Source organism: Poecile atricapillus, chromosome Z (genome assembly GCF_030490865.1).
Source record: "Poecile atricapillus isolate bPoeAtr1 chromosome Z, bPoeAtr1.hap1, whole genome shotgun sequence".
Taxonomy (NCBI): domain Eukaryota; kingdom Metazoa; phylum Chordata; class Aves; order Passeriformes; family Paridae; genus Poecile; species Poecile atricapillus.
Genome location: NC_081289.1, coordinates 26,656,341 through 26,672,907, shown reverse-complemented (window position 1 = coordinate 26,672,907; position 16,567 = coordinate 26,656,341). Strand labels below are relative to the sequence as shown.

The 16,567-nt window shown below is 39.7% G+C and overlaps 1 protein-coding gene across 1 annotated transcript in view; it reads right to left on the bottom strand.

Annotated features, from left to right (window-relative positions):
* The window catches only part of LOC131572760 (GRB2-related adapter protein 2-like), a 39,257-nt gene extending 23,048 nt beyond the window's left edge, over positions 1-16,209 (bottom strand). The window contains exon 1 of the mRNA XM_058826082.1: positions 16,084-16,209. The gene's annotated coding sequence lies outside the window, so the exon portion shown is untranslated. The remainder of the gene's footprint in view (positions 1-16,083) is intronic.
* Between the last annotated feature and the right edge of the window lie 358 nt (positions 16,210-16,567).

Below are 16,567 nucleotides of genomic sequence, written 5' to 3'. Positions count from 1 at the left end.
CTTCCCTGCAGAGCTCCATGAACTGATCTGGGAAGGGCTCTTTCCCAATGTGTTTGCTGTGCTTCCTGTTAGCAGAAATTGTCTTGAAAGCCCTGTGTCTTGTTGCTCACCTGCAACAAGTCCTCTTTGATCATGTCCCAGGCTTTTCAAAAAGCTCAGTCATCAGCATCAGTTGCAAAGCTATTGCTATTCTAGTGCTGATTTTGTCACCATCACCCTCACAATCCACATAAAGTTTAGCTGATGTGACTACAGCCTACTGAGCTGTAGTCAAGTGGTACAATTATTTCAATTAAAGGTTGAATTGAAACCAATTCTCTTACAGGAATAAGCTTTACCTGTAAAGTACTGTTCTAATTCTCTGGCTGTTTATCCACCAGGAGAGTGTACAGCTTTCCTGCCTGGTCCTGTCCATGTACCACCATTTATTGTGAGGAGGTGTGGCTTTAATCCTGAACAACAGTGTTAATTTGCTACTTAATTCATACAGCACTTCCCATCATTCTGCAAACTGATCTCCGAGGATAACCCCTACAGCTGAGGAGCATCTCTGCACTTCTGAGAGATTTTTCTTTGGAAGTTTATGGCGAGGATCCTTTAATTTCCGATTTTAAAGAAGTACTGGCGAACTTGATGATATTTACCATTTTCATCAAATCCTTTCAAACCTGCCAACTTTTTCTTCTACGGCTCCTACTCCATAATTCCTGCTTCTGAATTATTAGTGTCTCTCTAGCAGCTTCTTGATTCTAACCAGTCAGGTTCTTTACCTTCTTCATTTGTATGGTGATTACACTGAGCCAGTTTTGTGACGTCCCAAGATTATAATTTGGACAGCAATTACAAGACCTCAAGAATTGAACTGTCATGGAACCGACTGCAGTACTGGAGGAGGAAGGAGGAGATTACAACAGAGAAAGGGATGTTTGATTTATTTTTCTTCACTACCAAATAATTCTTCTGTATTTCCACAGATTTTCTTTAACTGCTGCACTGCTGCCCAGGAGTCCAGACAGGAACAGGTGCCTTACAGCTTCTGTGTTGCCAGCTGCTCTGAGTGCACATAGCCAAAGCATGCCTGCTGTGTTCTGTAGTGTTCCATGTCAGAGTTTCGAGTCTGGGCCCATGAACTGGGATTCAAGGACTGGCTATTGGGACCAAAGAAGATCCAGCTCACTGCCAAGGAGGCCTCTGTTCACCACACAGCAATTTGTACTTTTCACTTGGAAATCTGGACGAATCTGCAAGCCCAGTGAAGGCTGGAGACTACAGAACAAGGTGAATGGAATACTTTCCTCACCACAGCACATCTTCTATGGCTGCCCTACATTTATCTCATCTAAGAGTGAAAAAGGGCCAATTACTCAGGGCAAAAGACCACAGATCCTGTAGCCTGACCTCTGGTCTGGAGCCTTCCACCAGCAGGACCTTCCTTCCTTCCAGCAGGACCAGTTTCTCATCTTCCTCACCACTGAGAGAGGTCTAAGAAAACTTTCTTCTCTTTGCTGGTCTGTTTCAGAGCCTCTTAAGTGTTAATCAGTTGATCTCCACCATTATCATCTGTTAAATATAGTAAGGTACAACAGCAGCAAATTTGGCACATCTCACTATATAATACTTTGTACTAATTTTTCTTTACAGTATTCCAATTTTAAAACACAGAAGCTACTGTGATCACTGCTACTGTTAAAAAAAAGAACATCTTCCCAGTCTTTACAATTTATTACCATCCCTTCTGAATACTAACAATTACAAAAGTAAGTCCTAGAAGCTGTTTCAGTGGTACCCTGTACATCCCTGGAAGACAACATGACAAGAACACTGGAGTCAGAGGTCAAGGCTTATGATGATGGCTAATTTTGAAATAACACTTAAAATTTGACCTACAGATAAGCTAAGCAGGGGATATCACGCCAAATCAATGTGGGTTTCAGGAGCTGCTGATTTTCTTCTTTGCTGTGTGTAAAGACAGTAAAGACAAGGAGAGACGGAGAAAAGAAAGGAGAGAAAGAAAGAGACTCTACTTCAGTGATTTGAATCCAGTGCTGGAGTGTTCAACAAAACACTCCTTTCCAGAATTTAAATTTTCCTTTGATGAGCACCTTTTGACTCAGTGGGATTTGCAAAGCTGCCATTTGAAGCTAGAGAAAAGTAATCTCACTCTTTATTTCTTCCCCCTTCCTGCACTACACCCCTCTAACCATGATTAATATATCTAAACATGCCTGATTAAGCCAGACAGATGATGGGCCCCTAATCTGAACTGATCAGGGCTCTGGAGCTGCCAAAGTGAGCCTGCTGTCTCTCTATCAGACAGAGCAATAAGGGGTCGGTAATGCAGCCCCATTAACTGCTTCCTACAGAAGGAATTTTCCCCGACCGCTCCTCAAGAGCAGACACTTGAAGAATGCTGCCTGATGGGAAGATGCTTTGAATCGTTTCTTTTAGCACAACTGTCGAGCAGCTCCTTCTCAAGCCCTCCAGACAAACAACTAAAGTATGAAAAATGTAGCCACTTCCTTCTATGCTACTTTCTTTTAAATCTCCTCGTACCTTATCTTGCTAACTGCCTCTCAATTTTTCTCATCTTTTCTTGGTAAGCTTCAGCACTGACTGATATATGGTGCACTGCAAGTGTGTAGTGATCAGAAAACCAACCCTGTTCCCACTGTGCCTGTGTGTATGCAAGCAAGGGATCAGCTTCTGTATACTTCTGTTGCACTTAATGAATTCATAAAATTTAGGGCTGCATCAGACCACTATGATCAATACACCATATCAATATACCAATGAACTGCCTGTGTCCAACATATTTGCATTAATGTTGAAGGTTCACTGAAGGATAAATGGATACAGGGCAGAAAAAGAGCAAAATGGACACCTCTGAATTTGTTCAGGTATCTGTGCACATGTACATACGCCTGCTTTTATGCGGGTGCAGCCCTTTTTGCAATCTTTATCCTCTGAGATCTACTTCTAGTAAAAGACTGCAGTCAAGAGGGATCAAGTGGGCATCAGGCCATGACTGGGCTCTGTGAAATCCTGTGACTACTTATCCTGAAACTGGTCTTTGGTATAATTTGAAGTACCTTCAAAACTTCTCTGAATCACACCAGCTGTGACCAGCTCCGGGGAATTCTGCTAGCTGAAAGTCAGACAGAGAATTATACTTCTCAAATCAATCATAGAAGAGACTGGGATGAAGAGTGATGATATATTTCACACATATATTCTACCAGGGAGGACTTTTCAAAAGTCACTTCCAAAGCAAAAGAGTAAAAACAGAAACAAGAATCTGGTAGTATCAGGTTTGATTAAAAACAACCAACCACAGGCAATAAAACCTATCTACAATTAGACACTCCAAGGTGCTTAGCTATTCCAAGGTCCTTTCCTTGTATTTGGGTTTCAAAATATGGGAAAGAATACTCAAGATTAATTATTTCCAGCTTTGACTGTCAAAGAGAGGATTCAAAAATACATAGTTTCCAGCATGCTGCTCTATAAATCCGAAATCTTGCCCTGTAACTAAGAGCTGAGGAATTCTGGTGTTCATGCAGGTCTGCATATGAATGCACACTGGATGTGCACGTGAATGTTAAATTTCCTTTGTCTATAAGCTATCAGGCACTTTGCAATGTGAAATGGAAATCTAGGGAAAAAAACCTGTAAATATTTGTGCTAAAATAGGAGCAAGTTCACCTTATGTCATTGGTCCATTTCCACAGCATTTATGAAACTCCTCTTTTCTATGTAAAAGATGGAAGATGCAACAGAAGGCTAAAATATCTTTATTTCTGGGCATAGCACAGAATTCATTACATTAAGGCATTAATCCAATCTAGTAAAAATAGTTTTTAATCTTATATTGGACTTTGTATTGGAGCAATACATTTGAGTGGGATATGGAAAGAAAATGCTATGAAAATCTGCTAGTGTATACATCTGGGTACAAAATACTGTTTCCAATCAGCTACTGCATGTTTCTTTGATAAGACCAGCTGATAAAAATTTGTGTAAAATGGGAAGAAGAGCAAGATCAGTGATTAAACTGCTATTTTTTTTTTTGTTTGTTTGTGTGTGTGTGATTAGTCCTGCCATCACAGATGACTGTGCAAAATCTGGAACACTAGTACTAAAATTAATCTGTGTGATTGTGTGCCAACAGACATGATTTTGCACAAAGGTAAAACAACAGTTAGTTCAGTAAGAAAAAGTAAAGTTTCTTTGTCCTTTTAAACATAAACCCATTTTTGTACAAAATTTCATTTGACTGAAAAATTTGTGGGGTGAAGTTTGCCTTGCCTCTTTTCCTTTGTATGTTTTTACTCTCCTCTTGTGCTTTTATAAAAGAATGAAATACAAAAGCCTAGTTCAATATACGTTTAGCTATGATATTGTAAACACAAACATGGGGAATCTAATTACTTGGTTTTAATGGTCCTCTTATCTTGGACATGTTACACATAATTGCAGCTCAGTCACCTTTATTCTTAGAAGAAGTGACAAACTAATACACATTTAGGTAAGGACAGAGAAATTGAAATGCTGCCAGTGGAATCTGTGTTGTGGTATAATGAGTACAGTTGTGATACCTTCATTGCATAATGGCCCCACTTGCATATTTACCTTTGGAGCCTCTTTGTTGTATTAACTATATTTTTGCTGCTTAATGGGTCTTCACAGCTCAACTTCCATTTAAACGCAGAACCTCTTTTACAAGGTCTGAGTGCTACAAAACCTCATTTCTATAAATTAAAGTCAGCCCATTTGCATCTGCATTTGGGAATGGTTCTGAAAGGGTTTTAAAAGAAATCAATTACAATAATTCATACATATAAAGATGCAACTGCAACAGTCAATCCAACTTTTCTTCTCATTATAAGATGTGTGAATGCCAGCTTGTTACTATTCCTGGGGTTTTCTCTGCACAGTGATTGTACCATTTTAAGTGGAAGTGTGGAACATATTTCATGTTTGTCAATGCATTTTTTAGTTCACTTGGATTATGATACCTCAAAAATTAAAAAAATTAAAGTGCAGCAGCAGTTCCTGAATGATTTAACATGTAGACATTTTTACTCCGAATTAGGTACAACTCATTCTTGTTTATCTTAATCCAAAGTCGAATTATATCAAATTGGAATGGGTTCTTATTATCTAGAATAAAACCAGGTCATACCATAATGTAAGAATATTGGTTACTGAACTAACATTTAGACTGAAACCTAATTAAGCACAAAAAAGTTCCTTATAGGCAGATCAAGTCTGACATCCTACATTTCCCCTTCCCACAGCATGGGCACTGCCATGGCAAGGAGGTTCATTGGAGCCTCTCTGCATAACCCTTGTACATCCTGCAGAAATAATCATGGTCCCAGTCCCTCTGTGAGCAAGTAATCAATTGCTGCTCTGCAGCAGGGAGCCACACAGCCTTCAGACTATTCAATAGATTGCATGTGGCAAAAAGGGAACACTGTGCAAAGGGTGTGAATGAGTCATTCGACATTTCAGGTTGACTGAAGTCATTCTGCTACATTTATTTCTAATCTTGATGTGCTATTCACATTTGCATATTAAGCAGGATGGTAAGAAAGAGATTTAAAGTGTTTGCTATAACACATGCATGGAACACAGCAGACTGCATGTGTGTGAGAGTGAGAGATTACATGCATGAGTGGGGGAACACAGCATCATGTGAAGTGCCTCCTGTGCCTTCATACAGGAGCAGGCATTCTACATGCAAGCCTGAACACATCTCAGCAAAAGTTATGTTTGAACCTGAGTTATCTCTAGGGAACTGAATATAAAGGAAAGATGTTCATTGGCAGTGTGCCTGAAGAGAGGAATAAAGGTCCCATGAGCATACTTCAGGTGATGTGTGTTGTGTTTTCTTTGGCAAATACAAAGATGAATGAGCTGGTCTGTGTACACTTGAAGGGTAGCTATGTGTGCTGTGTGCATGGGGGTGACAAGGAACACCCCCATCCATGAGAAGGTGTCAGCTGAAGCTGGAATTTATTCATTTGCCAAACATCATTAGCAGTGAACCATCTCCTTAAAGACTTCCATGGAAAGAATAGATGGCAACCTCTCAAAGTATTCCACTGTAGATGCCCCCCCACTATTCTGCAAGTTATTGATAGCACACTCAATTAACCTTGGGGAGAGAATACAGAATGGACATTGTCTCTCTCAGTTTCAGTCATTTTTGCTCAGTGACACAGTTTGCATACAAACCACTGAGGAGCGTAGTTAAATCTCCAAGTAAAAGTGCTTTAATGAAAACAAAAGTGCACGTCCATGACGTTTGTATTCGTATTAAGCCTTGTAAGCTTCATTATCTGAGAGCCTAAATGTTGGACCAAGTCATTGCAGATTATGTCCCATTAAGTAGCGAGTGCAATTCCAGTTCAAAAAGTTTAGAGAAAATGTTCTCTTAGATTTGTTTGGCTGGCAATTGCAGGCATATTATTGCAGCTCCAATTTACCCACTGTGCTTGTATTGGCTTTGTACAGAAGATAAAATGGAGTGAGGTGAAAATCCAATTTTTATTAGTAAGTCCAAGGCACACTTCTTGAGGAAAAGGTCTAGCAAGCACTAGAACTTGTGATGCAATTAGGGGAAACTCCACGCCGAAGGTCTTTGTAAAACCCACGAGGGTCTTGAACAGCAGTGGGAACTCCAGGTGTGCTGAGGATATCATCGCTTAGGTAATCTGGGCAGAGGCACAACATGATCTACAACAGCTCACAGATTCCCTGAGAACTGGCTTTGGTCCTACCAACTCACTGAAGAATGAGTATGATTGTTTTACCTTGATTTTCTTCTAAGACTGAGAAACCAATGTGTACACATTTAAAGAGGCCAGGTGTTGCATTCGACATCACATTATGGTCTATGAAGGGAGGAAAATGAGCTATTCCACAACACAATAAAACATCATGCACAGTTGTTCCTACAAGACATGCTCCAGAATACACTCTGCTGATATCAGTGTTGTCATCTAAGGATCATCTCACGAGGAAGAGATGAAAACAAAAAAAAACCAAACCACACACACACACACACAAAAAAATTAAATAGTTTGTTAGACTACTTATTGTGTTACATCTTTTCTCCTTAGCCTGTCACTGTCTTTCCTATCCATAAGGCAAATCACTTGAAGCAAATGGCATTTTTCCATACGGTGCTCTGTAACGAAACCCAGTGGGTCAGAGCTGTCTATAGAATCCTACAATAAGTAGATTAAAAGGGATTTGTGGCGATCCCGCAGCCCAAGCCCCTGCCCACAGCAGGGTTAATTTTGAAATCACACAAAATGAGAATGTAACCTCATCTTTCTACAGTGACTGCTCTAATGAAACACAAGTCTTGTTCAGGCAGTGATATAAATCATATACATGCCTAGATTAAAGACATATGGAAATCATTTAGGCAAAAAGCTTGCATTAAATTATTTGAGATTTCCTTTCAATATGCATTCATAAGATGGTACTGACTGCAGTTTTAGACTCCAATTATAAAGCACATATTATCAAAACACACACTAAAATGAGGCTATCATTACAATAATTTCCTGAATTCTATGTGCTGAGGACCCTCATTACATACTTTCAAAAATCTGATTATTTGTAGATGGAATTCAGGAAGCAATGCAAAAGAGGAAAGAATGGGAAAATTCCAAACTGGAAAAAATGGTTACTTTACTAGGCACGGTGGAAAACACTGTATGTCATGTACCTCATACAGCCTTCAAGAAGGTGTTCCTCTTCTAAATACTTAGGAAGTCTGCAGAAGAAGGTTTTGAGAGTCAGAAACTGTAGGAACTGTGCAGTTCTTGTCCTTCAAGGTTCATTTTGAACATGGCAAGGCTTTTCTCACTGTCTGTGCAGTGAGAAAACTGCCAGTGGCAGGAATTACTCGTCACAAGACTTAAACAAGGCTTGTGCACCGCTACAGGGAGATTTAACCAAGCAAAACAGGGATTAATGTGATTACTTCCACGATGAATGAGATTAATTTTTTCCAAATGGAGTACATCTAAAAACTTTATCAACACTGCAATTTTGCTTCCATACAAAAAAAAAAAAAATTAAAAAAAAAAAATCAAACCCCTATTATGCTCACTGAACTTCCATTTTCTGCTCTAGTCTCTATCAGTTTCTTGTACTTGTATCTGCTTTACTTGCATTCAGATTTAAGGACTACAATGTTCAGATTCATTACTACTGCATATCTTGCTGTATTTGATTATGGTAGGCTGTCTCTTTCATCTTGACAGATGAGCCTTGTTTTTTAGTTTAGCTTTACAAAAACGATTATACTTAATAAAATTATCATATTTGCAGAAGAAGCTAATCCACAAATATCCCCAAAGAGTTCACTGAATTTTGGAATACTGTTTTCTTGGTTGCTCTGTCCTTTGGTGATTGGACTTTGCTCATCTCTGCAATGTAGAAAGGAAAGCGGTGGATGCTCAGCCCTTCCAAAGCTTGAGTCAATGAAGCATCCAAGATTGCAGAGCAGAACATGATGCATTCAAAAGCATTTCCTGAAACTATCATGCCAGCATTTAGATTGGAAAGGAAAATAACATTTCAAAAGAACATTCTGGTCAGAACTAAAAACTGTTTCAAGCAAAAAAATTAAACATACAAACAAAACTGTTCAAAACAGCAGTAATTCATTAGGAAAATAACCACTGTTCATTCCAAGAGATTCCCAATGCATTTCACAAATCATCAATTCTATTCAGACTCACTTTGTGTATCTGGTATCCTGATAGACTCCATCGGGGTGGGGATGCAGCAGTACTAGACACGGACCACACTCTGCTGTATAGCTTCTCCCTGGTGTCTTAAAGAATTACAGCTCTTCCTTTGCCTTCACTTGCTAAAACTACCCAGCACCTTAATTAAGAAGCCCTGTTATGAGCTCTGGTGTTTTTTTCCTGCAGCCTCACTGAAAATAACACTTCTTTGGACATGTCTGGTATGGGTTAGCTGAACTGGTAAGTCTGAATGTTGAAATATGATGACTGCGTCCTTTGACCCCAGCCTTACCCTAGGGGGCACCTCTAGTTTGGCTGCTGCTTTCTCTGACTCTATTTGTCCCTTCACCTAACAATTAAATCCATCCTCCAGTGCTTTTCAGCAGTGCACAGCAGGTTAGGAGCAGAAGCAACAACTGCCCAATTAAAATTGAAATGTCAGATATGCAGAAGGCAAACTGTAATCAAACTGACCTGCCTGGGTTATCAGGGCAAGATGCCTTTAGGCTTATGCAATTAGATGAAGGATAATTGATGACCACAGGCAATCAACCTACAGTTGTGGGTCTTGTGTGTAAGAAATGTGCTCGAGCACATCACTCAGTATTGACTCAGAGAAAAAGGCTTGACTCTGTTTGAGTCACTAAAACCACCTCCTAAAGCACGGAGGTTTTCCTCAGAAATCTCCCTGAAATTACCAGCTGAAATCACAAAGTGTTTAGAAAACTCGAAGCAGTGGCTACAAGTGTGCTACCATTCCCAGTGTCCAGGTATGCAAGGAATGGTAAAATCTGTTTAGCTGGCTGTGGAGAGCAAAGGATCCTTCAGTTAAGGGTGGTGCCCTGATGACTTATTACCGTGAGACACTTAAAAGCAGGTGTGGAGAGGCACTACCAGAGAGACAGAAATCAAGCCAGAAAAAGGAATTTTTTTTCTGGAGTACTGAAACAACTGCTCTGAGATAACACTGGGAGAGGTCCTCATCCAAACATCCCTTCATCTTTCTTCCCTTCTACTTCCCACTCTTCCTTTGCCCCTCTCTTTAGAAAGAGCTTTCTGAGGCCTGGGTTTTCTTCTGCTATGACTTTGCCTGCATCTCAAGAACTGATTTGTTCAGCTGCTTTTCTGTTTTCTTTTTTTACATCAGGCCAACTACTGCTTGTTAAACTCCCAGTGGAATTATTACCTAGCTGTTAGAGGTGCACCTCCAAGGCGGCATATTGCATTGGCCACAGCTAGCTACAATGCCATGAAATCACCTGTGCCTTTCCTTCCCTAAGATTCCATACAGAGCAATACACCTGGAGTAAACCACTTGACTATTACACACTGCTTGTTTTTGGCAATGAAGATATAATCTCTAGGAGTACAGAGCCTCCAATGTCAACAGCGTTTGAAAGTCAGTTGAAGCTCTTCTGTAAAAGAACTAATTAATAATAAAGCTCAGGATGCTTAAATAACTGACCCTCAAAAGCCCTGGAGATTTAAGAAAATATTTCTAAACCCATTCCACATTTGCAATTATTAATGAATGATTCATTTCTACAGACATCATCTTGTGCTTGCTTCAACCTTGTTTGCTCCAGTGACTTCAACAGTCAAGGGGAACAGTCAGAACAATGTTGAAAACTAGTTAGAAAATAAAAATAAAAATTAATTAGTATGTACTATGCAGGTACTTTCCATGTCTGTGTACCTTCAGCTGACCTGAGTTTTGAACTTAAAATACAGATTCAGTGGTTTTGCTATGTATGAGAAGCACAGCTTTCATTAAGTATTACAGCATCAGCTGTTTGGGCACATAATGAATTTCCTGAGACGTGACATATAAATCCATTAATTAATTTACTAAGTAAAATTATCCTTAAATATGAGTTTTTAAAGCAACTTGGTACTTTGAGTGTAATATTTTAGTTGTTTTTATAGCCACAATAAAGGAATAATTAATCCAGATTTTTATTCTACTTAAAGATCACAGAAATCTTTTGTAGACAATACGCAAAGATTTTTTCCGAAGTTTTATTTTTTACCTTTATGATACTTTATATTAAATTTTTTCCCTTCAAAAACACCTCAGGGTTTGATTTATTACTTCAGATGATGCTACAAATGCAGCTTTCAAGACACCTGAGCTGCCCATAGTTGGAATGATCCTTTCAAAATGCTCGTCACTTCACACTGAGCTTCTGAGTAGACAGTAGAACCTCCACCATCCTCCAGCAGGAGCAGCTGGCTTCACTTCTGCTGGAAACAGAGGGAAGCAGCTGCTGCTTGGAATGGGGAAACTCTCTGTGGGTGTTTCAGCCCCTCAGCAGTGTCAGCCCCACTGAGAACTGCCTTGCTGGGATGTCGTGGGAAAGGGAAAATATTTTCTTGAAGATCGTTTAAAGCTCATCTGACAACACAAACATCCAGAGGTTTTCATTATTGAATGGGCTCATTACAACAAATGGAGAAGTGTTAAACCTTTTAGGCTCATAGTACAGCTGTCATTACTTGGGGTACAGGACACAGCAATATATGCTATGTCAAACCAGTGGGCAAAGGATGCAAGTGCTGCACATGGCCTCTGCTGAAGGTAATAACATGATAGTGATGAGCTGATGTAAATTTTTGCAATGCAATATTGCCTGACATTCATCCCCTTCTAAGAATGTAGAAGTACTTGACAGCTTCAATGAATTAAGATTAATCTTCTGTCTAAGATGAGAAAGTGTTTACAGACTAGACTCAGTTTTCTTTGAGAACTGAGGTAATTGTGAGGGTTTTTTTTGTTTTGATAGATTTAATCTCAGAGATCTGAGATTAGATAATTACACTATTAGAATTATCAAGAAAGTGCAGTCCAAGCAGTGTAATGACAATACAGCTTGAAACTTGATAATACCACTTGAAACTATAAACTAATCTCCCTGACAGAATTAGAAAGTATTTCTTCCATCCCAGTGTGGAGCTCTGCACGCTTGGTTCATAGAGGGTTCGGTCACCTTTCTCAGAATTAGTATTTTTGACCACTAGTAGAGAAGTGTACTGGCTGTGACAGTCTGATGTGGTACAGCAAGTGCCATGTACAAACAGTGAGAGAGAAGCCTCAGTGTCCTGGCTTTAGGCACTCTACACATTGCATGAAAAACAATTTTCAGAGCCCATTTATGCACACAGACAATTTCAGAAGTTGTTCCATATTCTAAGATAATCCCTGTTTAGATTGCAAAATTATGGAGAGTTTCTCCTGTGCCAGAACTCAGCTGTATCTCAGAGTGCCTCTGACCTGGAAACATGATGTTATTTATGTTGCTAGATTTTAAAAATAAAAAAGGAATGACAGAGTTCTGAGGGTTTAAGTTTGTACTCTACAAGTTAATGGTGGATTTTTCATGATGAGATAATAAAAATAAAAAAACTGGGGAACTGGAAAAGAAAGACTAGAGAATGTAAGGTATACAGTGCCTCAGGGGCAAAAAAAAATGGCATGTTATTAGTACTGTACATTGCTCCAAAAATATAAAGCCATTTATAAAAACAGAATGAGCTGGGAGAGAAAGGAAGGATGGATCTTAGAGATCCAAGAGAGGTAAGAAAGAATTTCATCATGTCTTAGCACGTGATGTTCATTTAGGTATTTGACTAATTTTATTTTACCTCATAATATTTTGCAGTACTGACCTCTGATTTTAGTGCCAGGGTAATTCTTAGCAAGCTTATTCCTCAAAGACTAGTCCCTCCTACTTAGATATTATTTAAGAGGTACTTTAGCATGGTTCTCCAATTAGTAGAACAATTTAAAAAAAAATAAAAGGCTACAGGAAGAATTCAGACCCTTCCAAAACTTTTTTTTTTTTCATTCTCATGTATCTGAAATCCTTCTAGAAATAGCAGACAGCAACTATGCTTCAGAGAGAGCATTCTGGGCAAAAGTCAGAAGAAAAGAAAGACATCCTTCCTCTCCGACAGAATACCCAGTGGGGTAAGTTCAACATCCCCGGGACAGCAGTGCTCAAACATCAGAAGCATTTGAGTAAAATATCAGTCCCCTAGAAAGGCTGTACCATGGGAATTAGTTTGTGTCTTGAACCATGAAAATTACAGTACACACTTTTGCCAGCCTAGCTGATGTCTCTACCAATTCTATTCACGTTTGTGCGAGTCTCTTTCCCTCCCTGCCTCTAAAAAAAGCGCTCATTTGAAATAATATGTAAAATTAAATTGTCACTAAATAAAATGCAGAAACAAGTGAGCCTTGTTTAGTGGTGAGAAGAGTAGGAATCCATTTTCAAAGTCCAGCTCAGTTAAAGATTTGCTGTGCCTTCCTGGGCAAGTCACTTCACCTCCCTGTACTGTAGGACACATGTAAAAAGTGCAGTGTGGCCACACATTAAGATATTTAAATGGAATGGGGTGCCAAAACCCATAATATCGCCTTCTCAGGGCAGCAGTTTATTTTTGCAGATTGTCAAGTTAGGCTGGTACAGCTTAAGTGCTTCTGTCATCTCAGTGTCATCACACTCATGTATGTGGGCCTGACTATAAAGTGAGATCATTCACACTCACCTGTCTTAAAGGCTGGGCAAAATGCCCATCAATAGGCCAAAATGTGTGCAGACATTAAGATGAAAGGCTTGTGCAGGGAAGACAAAGTTACTGATGGTAATATACTTCCTTTATTGCTGGCCAAATATACAAAGACTGGTGGAAAGCTAAAAAGATGCTGAGGACTCCTTCAAGGGAGCTACAAAATAAAGACTTTTGAAAGATATCAAGGGACTTATGCATAACATTTGTGCTGACTGGGATATGGCTGGTAGGCAGCCCTGAGCTTTAGATCAAGAGTGTTGCCATCATTATATTGAGTATACATGTGGCACTTTGGGACACGGCTTAGAAGTGAACATGGCAGTGCTGGGTTAATGGTCAGACTCAATTTCAGGAGGATTCTCCAACCTTAGTGATTCTATGATTCTATATAGCAATTTGAGGAACTGAAAAAAGACAGAATTGGTACATTCTTCTTAGACCAAAACCAGACTCTGGAGATGAGGAAGAAAAGTAGATAAAATCAGGACCTTATTATATTATAAAAACCTAAATAAACTAAAATAAGCCCCAAAGACCTGGCCGTATCAACTGTTGGTAGCAATGCTTCCTTACTTGTCAAACATGTGGCGTTTTGTCAGCCACAGTGGGTAGATTCTTCTGACTAATACCAGAGACTGAACTTGCCAATGAGTGTATTTTATGTTCTGTGTGTGTATATATACATACACACACACACACACATATATATATATATATGTACATATCTATCTTACAGCTCCACTAAGAGGAGAATTTCAAGTGAAAATAGCGTTAAGGGAAGAAACATAGGGAAGAGAATGAAGATCATTTTCATTGCATCAGACAATAAAAATAAACCAAAAGAGACTGCCTACAGCAGTAGTTCCAGCTCTGTAGCTTAATAGCAACCTCTTGCCTGCCAAACTTCCAGATATTGCTTGTGGCTAAAGAGAGCTGCTGTCAAGCTGGAAGTTGATTGGGAAAGCAAAGTGCAACATCGTGCAAAGGACATTACAGCTGCACTGTTGGCCCTTGAATCAGCAAAAATGGAGGGCATTGGTGTATGGTTGCAAGAGTAAGTGTAATCATCAGGGGAAAAGAAAGAAATTCCATGTAACCAGGTAAAGGAAGACAAAGTTTGAAGAGGAAAGTGATGTCTCTTACTAGAGTAATGGCTATAACTTACAGAAATCAGACAAGCTTGCAGACTTGCTATACCTTATGCAAACTAAAGTAAGAAGGCGTAAGAGATCAGGACAAACAGCCTACTTGAGCAGCCGAGCCCTGTTTTTCTGAAAGTTGCCTGTTTTGCCCAGGCAGATCCGTCAGTCTTAACAATTTTAGGAGATGTGTGCAGAAGGGTGTGGAAGAGATGAAAGTAAATCCAAAATGTAGACAACAAAACTAAGCTAAATATAGCTGTGTGCATTTCACAGTGCATATCCATCCATCTCCAGGTTATTCTGCTTTCCTGATAAAAACGGCAATGACAGTGCTTGTTTGTGCCTAATCTCTTATCCGTGGGATTGTCAAGTTTGAATACAAGAATGAAATAGAAATAAATTTTACTAAATAGCAAAGTAAAAAAATTGCTTCACTGCAAGAGCAATGCATTTGTTCACTGAGCCAGTGCTAAGGAAACAGGTTTCCCCCCTAACTGTTCCACAACTCATTTTGCCATCACATGATAGCCAGAGCCAAAGATTTTTTCCTGTTCAGAATCCTGGGAGCAGAGGCTAAAGTATGAGTTTCTCTCTTTTCCACTTTCAGGTGGATGATGGCACTGTTGGCTGCATCACCTACGAACTTCTGTGCCAAAACGTAACCGGTAGGCAACTCTTTCTCATCCCAAAGCCCAGTTCCTCCTGCCATGCCCTTTCACTAAAAACTCAATTATTTTTAAACCTTCCTTAAACCAGACAATTATAAATGTGACAGGCTCTACTGCTGCTGCTGAAGAGAGTTTATATTATAATTTTTTCTACAAAAATGTTGTACTGATAGGATGCTACTAACTCATGTCTTGGAGACTAATGTCCTTTTGCTTCTACAAGGCCAGTATTATGCAGAAAAATACACATGAAACACATGCAAGACCTTGCATGCAGCTCTATAGCACTGCAGTCTAAAGATGTGTTTCATAACTATATTGCATGTTATACTTACAATGCATCAAAAAGCTTTACAACAACATTAAAAAACAATTGAGGAAAAGTTATACTCATGTCTGACCCCTTGAGAAACCACTACATTTCACAGAAGACATAAGAGATCAGGAAAACAGCTTACTTGGGCAGCAGAGCCCTGGTTTTGAACAAAAGGAGGGTCAACAATGCCATATCTCCAGTTCCCAGAAGCATTTTTCTTTCTAGGCATCTTGCCCCTTTCAGTATGATCACAATGGGTGTCTCAGAGACACAATAGTCTGATCTCTGCTAGAGAAACCTTAAATTTTCAGGGAAAACTGGTTATTTCTTTGCCCTGTGCTTGTGATTAATAAAAAAAAAATAAAAAATCCCACTCATTATTTTCTTTCCTCTGTTCCAATAAATACACTCCTCCTGAGCACAGTCCTGATCCCCCACTGACAAGAAGAAAAACCTGATGCACCTGTAATGGAAAAGAAAACACAGACTCTCAAGCCTTGCAGATCAGCCCATGTTTAACTCTGTAGAAAATGCAATGCTAATTTAGCCAATGCATCTACCCCTAAAACTTCAGAGCAAAAGAAGCAAGCACCCAAGCAGATCTGTACCTTTGCAGCAGGTAGTTACACTCTGGTCTTTCAGGATCTGTGGTGGGACAAAACAGTGGGGGAATGGCACGAGTCTCATAACAACCTGTCTTCAGCACAAATGCTTAGCGAGGACCAAAGTCTGCGGGGCCATGCGGGACACACAAATCCCCGGCTCAGCATCTCAGCCTCTCCCTCGTGAAGCGCAGCCAATCGAGCTGGCAGAGTGCAAACCACACAGGAACTCACAGTCACAGCAGCTTATTGAGCCGGGTATGGGACTCAGCTTGGTGTGGTTTTACTCTTACTGTGAGGGAAACTGCTTGAGAGCGGTTTCTCTGAATGCAACAGCTGTGCTGGGGCACCTCACAACTTGCTGAATGTTTAGTTAGTTAATATATCTGTCTGGAAAGCACTGGCCCCTTCAGATATTAGCAGTGATCCCCAAGAGCAATCCATCACAGGTGTCCTAAAATGTGTCCTCCTCTCTGTTATGGGGGCACAG